This window comes from Vitis vinifera, chromosome 16 (genome assembly GCF_030704535.1).
Source record: "Vitis vinifera cultivar Pinot Noir 40024 chromosome 16, ASM3070453v1".
NCBI lineage: Eukaryota > Viridiplantae > Streptophyta > Magnoliopsida > Vitales > Vitaceae > Vitis > Vitis vinifera.
In genome coordinates this window covers 305,183-314,382 of record NC_081820.1, presented here as the reverse complement: position 1 = coordinate 314,382, position 9,200 = coordinate 305,183, and positions in this window count along the sequence as shown.

Here is a 9,200-nt window from a genome sequence, read left to right as displayed (position 1 = left end):
TTTGAATAATTGAGTTAGACTTTGACGATTATATGGATTAAATTCGAGTTTGATAAGATTGTGTTTCAAAAAAAAAAAAAAACCTCAACTTGAGTTATTCAAATCTTGACCTGCTCGAAGTGCAAGTTGAGTCAATCTATATATTAAAATAATTATTTAAACATTGTGTTGAATTAGATCTACCTATCCAAATTATATATTTATATTGCACAAATATTTGTAAATGAGTATCTTTCAACACACGCAAATAGGAAAAAACGAACTTTATCGATAGAAAATCATTATTAGGCTTAAAGTGATAAAGTCAAAATTTTATTTTATTATATATTAAATAAGTATAAAGTTTAACTTAATGGTGTGCTCATTTTGCATTTTCACAAATGTCCCTCATAGTCGTAAGAATATTAAGAAATTTGTCAAAAAAAAAAAAAAAAAAACCCTTCAAACCTTGCACATAATTATGAGGGTCAAAGTAGGCCATTATTTTCTTTTCAAATAATAGTAAATTATAAGACAAATCAAACCAAATATGGAAATTAATTATTGTTGACCCATAATGGTGGAAATAAATCATAGTAAAAGAATACCTAGCCATATAAAGCTTGACTTTTTTTCCCTAATAAAATGAATTATATCAATATACAAATGGTAATATATATGGAGAGAAAATGTACACTTGTTTTGACCTCAAAAGTAATGAGCGTGTCTATTTTGGTCATTCACTTGCATTTTGTAAAAATAATACAAAATATTTTTAAAAAATAAGTTTTTTTTGAAGATTTTTCCAAAAAAATGTATGTATATATATATATATATATTCTTTTTTTTTTGCATTATTTTTTATTTTGTATAGTTTTGAAACAAATAAAGGTCTCATTCATTACCAAATAAGGTACAACTGTGAAAATAAAATAAAATAACAAATAAAAGAAATGCTAAAATGTGGATTAATTAAATTGAGCCTAGATTCTAGCTGATAATATAAATTACAAAATCTAATGATTGAATTTAGTTTAACAGTTTTGAGAAAAAAAAAGTCTAAAAGCTATTTATTTTTATGAATTTATTCATATATTTGAGGACCATAATTTTTAATGCTTGCATTTGAAAAAAAAAAAAGTTGTATTTAACTTATTTAAAATAATCCATTGAAACGTTGTTTTATGCCAACATGATGGTAAGTCCATCTTATTAAAGTTTTTTCTTTTTTATTTGAACATGAAAGTTTTTATATTATTAATTTTACATTTACTTGGACTAAAAAGGTATTTATTTTTATTTTTATTTTTACGAGCAGAGGGATCATTATCATTGTTTCTCAATTCATTGAAGGTTTAGGGATGCAACTTGAGCAGGTTAGCCTAATCCAATCCGACATTTAGATGGGTTAGAGTAATCATTTTCAATACTTTGATTAAATTTGGGTTTAATTTTTTTTAACCTAAGCTAAATTTAAGTAGGCCTTGAGCCAAGGTTTGGACAATTCAACTCTAAACCGAATCTAATTTAATGTTTTTATAATATTTATAATGTATATTATCTCATATAATAATATTCATTTTCTTCATAAAATTTTCAGAAAAAAATATCAAATAATATTATATCATATATATATTTTTTTTATTTTAGAAAGATATATAATTTTATTTTTTACTTTTTTGTTATCTTAAAATTGTGTTCTATTTACTATTTAAATTTTTATATAAATACATAAATAAATAAAAAGTTTGTTTAAAAAAATTATAGAGGGATTATTGGGTAAAGGTTGAGTACTTTGGGTTAGAGGTTGGGTTGGGTTAGGCTCGAGTTTGTTGTTTTTTTTTTTAATTCGGGTTGAGTTTGAGTTAGCCATCAACCCAACCAACCTATCCAAGTTGCAACCCTAGAAAGATTGCTACTAGGGATGCAACTTGGGCGAGTTGGCTTGTCCCAACTCGAACCTTACTAGACGTGTGGGTGAGCTTAAACAATCATTTTCAATACTCAAGTTGGGCTCGCATTAGATTTTTTCAACTTAAACTCAATTTAGGTTGGGTTTAGGCCATGGTTTGTACAATTTGAACCTAACACAAACCCAATTTAATATTTTTATAATAGTTATAATATATATTATCTTTTATAATAATATTTGTTTTATTTTTATATTTTTATGAAAAAAATATTAAATTACATTATGTCATATACTTTTTCATTATTTTAGAAAGATATGTAATTTTTATTGTTATCTTGAAGATTTTATCCAATTTATTATTTAAATTTTCATATAAATATATAGAAAAAATCTTTTTTAAAAATATCATAGATGAATTTTGAATTATGTAACTCAATCAATTCAACTAACTTAAGTCTGACCTAGCAAACTTGAACTCACTCTGAGTTTAAAGAAATGAGGTTGGGTTGAGTACTTCGAGTTAAAGGTCAGGCTAGGTTAGGAGTGAGTTGATTGTTTTCTAATTTGGGTTAAGCATGGAACTATCAACCCGACCAACCCGCCCTAGTCGCTATTACTTTCCTTGTGATGGCCTCAATGTTGGAAATGTGTGTGTGTGTGTGTGTGTGCGTGTTCCCGCTCTAGTTGCTACTACTTTCCTTGTGATGACCCATGTGTTGGAAATGTGTGTGTGTGTGTGTATGTTAAGAGTGTAAGATCTTAAAGATTTTAATCCCACATTGTAAAGGTATTGAAAACTTGAAGATTTTAATCTCACTTCCAAAATCTCTTTGGCTTGCGGAGAGAAAAGTGGAGCCTCATATGCCTATGGGGTCTAAGTTCATCCGATAAGATTTTAGGTACCTCAATTCAGGAGACCTTAATGCACGCCATCCATATACATCGCACGCAAGGGACCTTCCCCCATTGCGTGTGTTGAAAACTTGATGATTTTAATCTCACTTCCAAAATCTCTTTGGCTTGTGGAGAGAAAAGTGGAGCCTCATATGCCCATAGGGTCCAAGCTTATCCGATAAGATTTTAGGTAGCTCAATTCAGGAGACCTTAATGCATGTCGTCCATATACATCGCATGTAAGGGACCTTCCCCCCTTATGTGTGTTGAAAACTTGAAGATTTTAATCTCACTTTTAAAATCTCTTTGGCTTGTGGAGAGAAAGTGGAGCCTCATATGCCTATGGGGTCCAAGTTCATCTAATAAGATTTTAGGTAGCTCAATTCAGGAGACCTTAATGCATGTCCTCCATATACATCGCACGCAAGGGACCTTCATCTCTTATGTGTGTTGAAAACTTGAAGATTTTAATCTCACTTCCAAAATTTCTTTGGCTTGTGGAGGGAAAAGTGGAGCCTCATATGTTCATGGGGTCCAAGCTCATCCGATAAGATTTTAGGTAGCTCAATTCGGAAGACTTTAATGCATGTCGTCCATATATATCACACACAAGGAACCTTCCCCCTTGCGTAAATATTTTTTTTTTATTGATGTTAACATAAATTCTTTTTGGAACTTGGGCTTTGACTAGGTCATTTCCCAGTTAGAGATTTTAGTGGAGTTGAGAACATATTAGTGGAGTTGAATAATTAAATCAAAATATGTCAATTAATTAATTTTAATTATAATAATTGAGCATTTATAGGAAAGCCCCGTTAGATCTCTATCTATGAAGAGTCTCTTCTCCTCAAAGTCTCTCATTCAAAAATATTTGTTTCATCCACTCTACTCTCTGGTGATTATGCTCCATCATTGTTGCTATCATTCCCTAGCTACTGCTACCCCATCCATCATTGCTACTACCACTACTACCATTCCTTACCCTTGCCTATTGCAATACAATCGTTCACAATAATCAACCATATCAACAATTATTGCCAATTCGATTCTTCAATCACAACTATTGGTTGTTGTTATCACAACATCGCTACTATAATCTAGTCTTCACTACCGTAGTCATCTTCACTAGAGCTAATACAATAAGGAAGCTCTTTTAGTTGAAGCCTCAAGGTTTAAAGGTATGTTTTCTTCATTTATTGTCAAGATTGAGGGTAGAATTCCTTATTCTTGAACTTTTTTCTCTATGATTAGGGGTTTAAGTCTAAAGTCCAAAGGTTGGTTACACTTTGGTTATTTAAAGAGAGCCAAATAAGAAAATTGCCACAAATTTTTTTGGACAACTTTTCATGACAATGCATTAGTAGATTTTTTTAGAAAATATTGCAAAAAGAATGGAGCGATAGACACAACGAAGGTTTAGGTGATAACCTCTCATATAGAGAATATGAGCTAGAGTAAGGAGAAATAGGAGCCTCTCATCGACCGATCATTTTCTAAGTTGGCTTCTCTTAGTAAATTTGTGGGGATGCCACTAAAGGTTTTCAAAAACGAAATTGTCTCCCTTATAAAGATGATAAAGGCTATAAAAAGAGCAAAACTTCTTCTTGAAGCAAGATTAGTAAGCTTGGCCATATATAGTTGTTTTAATCAATAACAAAATGAGGTGTGATAAAAACAATTAAGAAATGAATTTTGTTTGTTAATGAAGCTATGGATTATAGGAGTCATTGATAGGGATAAATGATTGGAGCCAAAATATGTACTCCAATGACACATATTCTATATGATTTGTGCACTAAAAGACATTCAAATCACCCAATTTGACCTAAATCAATGCTAAGGCCCTAGCCATGTGTTTAATTTGTACTTTGGAGACTTATCTCAGGTTCAAGGGAAGAAAATGGTGCAAGTTGAATGACTTTAGATTTTGAAAGATCAAGAAATGGCTAAATGAGGAAATAAGTGAGTCAAGACTCATGGAACGTAAGAAAAGGCAAGACAAGGATATCATGAGTTTGAAAGATGAGAAATGACCATTATGGAGTAAGAAAGAAGGCAAGAAAGCATGAGAAATGAGGCATGAAGCAAGATTCAACTTCATGGAAATTTAGAACTCAAAAATCTGATGACATTATATACTTTGAATTTGAGGACAAATTTAGAGCACTTTTTGGAGTCTATTATATACATAATATATATCGTTTCGAAGCTTGGAAAGTCAGAAGTCCAACGCTTCAAACGGTGTGCAAATCGGAGCTGAAATGAAGAAGTTATGGTCATTTGAAGGCAACTACACCAAGCTGGAGAGTCATTTCGAAATGGTTTCGAAATTCAACTTATGATTTCGAAATTCATCTTATGAATTCGAAATTCACTTCGAAATGACACAAATTTCAAATTCACCCACTGCCACTTTGATTTTCCGCCTCCTCTATCTCGAGAATTGCATCTAGAGCACTCCATCCACCCTAAGTGGACCCCACACGACTAGAAATCACCATTTTATTATTTTTTTAATCATTTTTAAGAAATTATTTTGTAATAAGTGGCCAATGAGAGTGTGACACATGTTAGGTAATTGATGATATTATATAAACTCTCTCAATTCTAGGTTTTAGGGATCTTGGATTTTTTTCCGGAGAGTTTGACATTGAAGGTGGAAGAAGACGAAAACTTTGGTTTGTTTTCTTTTTCCTCTTTATAAAATATATTGTTTTTAGTTTCTTTTGATTCAAATTATGGATTTTTACCCTATTATGGATTGTGAATGTGACATCACCCCCATGAGAGGCTAAGAGCCAACTTGGGGCTTGAAACATGAAAACCTAAGGGTTAGGAAACCTATAGGGACAATGGGTAAATTATTATAACAATGAGATTAATTATTGGTTGGGTGACAATTTATCATTTTTTTATCCTATCCTTATGAGTTCGTTTAGGGAATGATACAGTAGGTTTTTACTTGATGAGAAAAGAAATGTTATGTTTAGTTAAGAAAAACACCCAAAAGAGAGGGAGGGGGGTGAATTAGGTTTTTAAAATCTTTTCAATCACAACAAAATTAAACAAAAGATAAGCAATGTAAAGAGATAGAGTTGAGAGAATTCAAACTCAGGTTTATAGTGGTTCGACACTTTCTTGCCTACGTCCACTCTCCTCAACCTCCTAACCGAGTGAGGGCTCCACTAACTAGAAGCTTCAACCAAGCTTCCAATCTTCTTACACTTGGATTCTGGTTCCAATGGGCTCTTACACAACCTCTTCAAGATTCAACCCTCTTGAAGGCTTTAACACTCGGATTGTTACAAGATATAATCACTCAACCTAGCTTAAAGATGGCTCAAATACAAGACAAGACTAGGATGACAAACAAGAGTGCACTAAAGGATATGCAAGTGGTGATTTAATGCACAATGAAGGAAATGAGAGCTTTTTGATCAAGAACATGTAGGTAGGCTTTGAATGTAATTGTTCTCTTATCAATAAATGAAGTGCAGCTCTCAATTTATAGGTTTCTAGGTTCGAGAGTCAAAAACAACAAAAGGCAACCTTGTCCAGTCGAGGTAGGGGTCGATCGGTTCACTAGTCGTTGGAGCATTTAATGCATGACAGGTTACTGTTGCCTCGACTAGTCCTCGACCGAACCTCGACAGGTAAAGGAATCACCTCGACTAGGAAGAGAAGGCTACTGGAAGAGAGAGAAGGTTTTTAACCTTCATCGACCGATCCTCGACCGGACAACCTCAACCGGTCGATCGGTTCCTCAACCGGTTGACCGGTTGGCCATAGCCTCGACCGGTTGAGTCTTTTTGGGCCCGAAAAACCTATTGTTTGATTCCTTTCTTTTCTAACACTTAGGCAAGGTCTTTAGGTAAATTATTAAGCCAATTTTGAAACATTTTGCCTAAGGTAAATTAGTTAAAAACTCAGGTTTTAAAGAAGTCGACGTTTTAAAGAATAAACCGAGTTTTGTAAGATGCATGAAAACGTATGAAAAACCTAAGTGCACTCATGCATTCATCTTACATTAGTTTCCTATGATCTCAAGTCTTCCAAGCGTCTCGATCTTATATCCATTTGGTCCTTTGATGAATTTTCGAGTTTATACCTGAGATTCTTAAACATTAAACTAATTAGTTACTTAACCATGGTTTGTTATCATCAAAACTCGATTAGGAGAACCCTTGGGTTAACACTTGATACTAGTGATTCTTGGTAATTCTTGGTCATTAGTTATCATCGTCTTCCCTACCGTTATTTGCCCTTAAACAAATCTATAAGGAGTAGGAAAGGTTAAAAAGTCAAATCTTAAATTGGTCATCAATCTCATTCATTTGATGGTTTTAGGAATTTGTTTTAAAAAGGAAAAATTAGGTTTCGGATGCAATTTTGAGTTATAGAACTGAACTTGATCATGAGCAGCCAAGGATCCCAAAACCCTAAGATCATATTACTTAAAAGTGTTTGTGGAGCCTAGTTTTGTTTGATCCGGTTTGACGACCCGACCCGAATAATATTGCATGGCTTTTTTAATGGGAGATTTATTGAGGCCTGTTGGGCCCGTTTAGCCCATTGTGGAACCACCTTTTGTAATTAGGGTTTTTTAGTATGGTGGGGTTGCCGTGCTATATATATATAGAGAATATTGTAGCCGCTAAGTAGTACTCTGTATTCTTCCCTGATAATAGTGATATCCCTGCAACTCCGTGGACGTAGGCAAATTGCCGAACCACGTAAATACTGTCTTGTGCGTGTGATTGTTTTTCTTTGGCGTGTGTTTTCTCTAATTTTTGTTTCTCACGGGTTGGGAATTCGGTTTAATTCCCTACAACTGGTATCAGAGCCTAGGGTTAGGTTTGAGTGGGAGCAATGGCAGAGGAAGCAGGAAAGGCGTCTGGAATAGAAAAGTTTGATGGCACAGACTTTGCGTATTGGAGGATGCAGATTGAAGATTATCTCTATGGGAGGAAATTGCATCTGCCTCTTTTGGGGACAAAACCTGAGAGTATGAAGGCTGAGGAATGGGCGCTTCTTGACAGACAGGTTCTAGGAGTTATTAGGTTAACTCTGTCTAGGTCTGTTGCACACAATGTTGTAAAGGAGAAGACCACAACAGATCTGATGAAGGCTTTGTCCGGTATGTATGAAAAGCCGTCCGCAAACAATAAGGTGCATCTGATGAAGAAATTGTTCAATTTGAAGATGGCAGAGAATGCATCAGTAGCACAACATCTGAATGAATTTAATACAATCACAAATCAATTGTCGTCTGTAGAAATTGATTTTGATGATGAGATTCGTGCTCTGATCGTCTTGGCTTCTTTGCCAAACAGTTGGGAGGCAATGAGGATGGCAGTAAGCAATTCTACAGGAAAGGAAAAGCTGAAGTATAATGATATACGAGATTTAATTCTGGCTGAGGAGATTCGCCGAAGAGATGCAGGTGAAACCTCAGGGTCTGGTTCTGCCCTAAACCTTGAGACAAGAGGCAGAGGTAATAACAGAAATTCAAATCAGGGTAGATCAAATTCCAGAAATTCTAATCGGAACAGAAGCAAATCTAGATCAGGCCAACAAGTACAATGCTGGAATTGTGGGAAAGCAGGTCACTTTAAAAGGCAATGCAAAAGCCCTAAGAAGAAAAATGAAGATGATTCTGCTAATGCTGTAACAGAAGAGGTACAGGATGCATTACTTCTTGCAGTAGATAGTCCACTTGATGATTGGGTTTTGGATTCAGGAGCTTCGTTTCATACCACTCCACACCGAGAAATCATACAGAATTATGTTGCAGGTGATTTTGGTAAGGTGTATTTGGCTGATGGTTCAGCCTTGGATGTTGTGGGTCTGGGAGACGTCCGGATATCATTGCCCAATGGGTCTGTTTGGTTACTGGAGAAGGTTCGACATATTCCTGACCTGAAGAGGAATCTGATTTCTGTTGGACAACTTGATGATGAAGGACATGCAATACTATTTGTTGGTGGTACTTGGAAGGTTACAAAGGGAGCTAGGGTATTGGCTCGTGGAAAGAAGACTGGCACTCTGTATATGACCTCATGTCCAAGAGACACAATTGCAGTTGCTGATGCAAGTACTGATACAAGCCTATGGCACCGCAGACTTGGTCACATGAGTGAGAAAGGGATGAAGATGTTGCTGTCAAAAGGAAAACTACCAGAATTGAAGTCCATTGATTTTGACATGTGTGAAAGTTGCATCTTAGGAAAGCAAAAAAAGGTGAGCTTCTTGAAAACTAGCAGGACACCGAAGGCTGAAAAATTGGAACTAGTACACACTGATTTGTGGGGGCCTTCTCCGGTTGCATCCCTAGGAGGTTCAAGGTACTACATCACCTTTATTGATGACTCAAGTAGAAAGGTATGGGTTTATTTTCTGAAAAATAAATCTGATG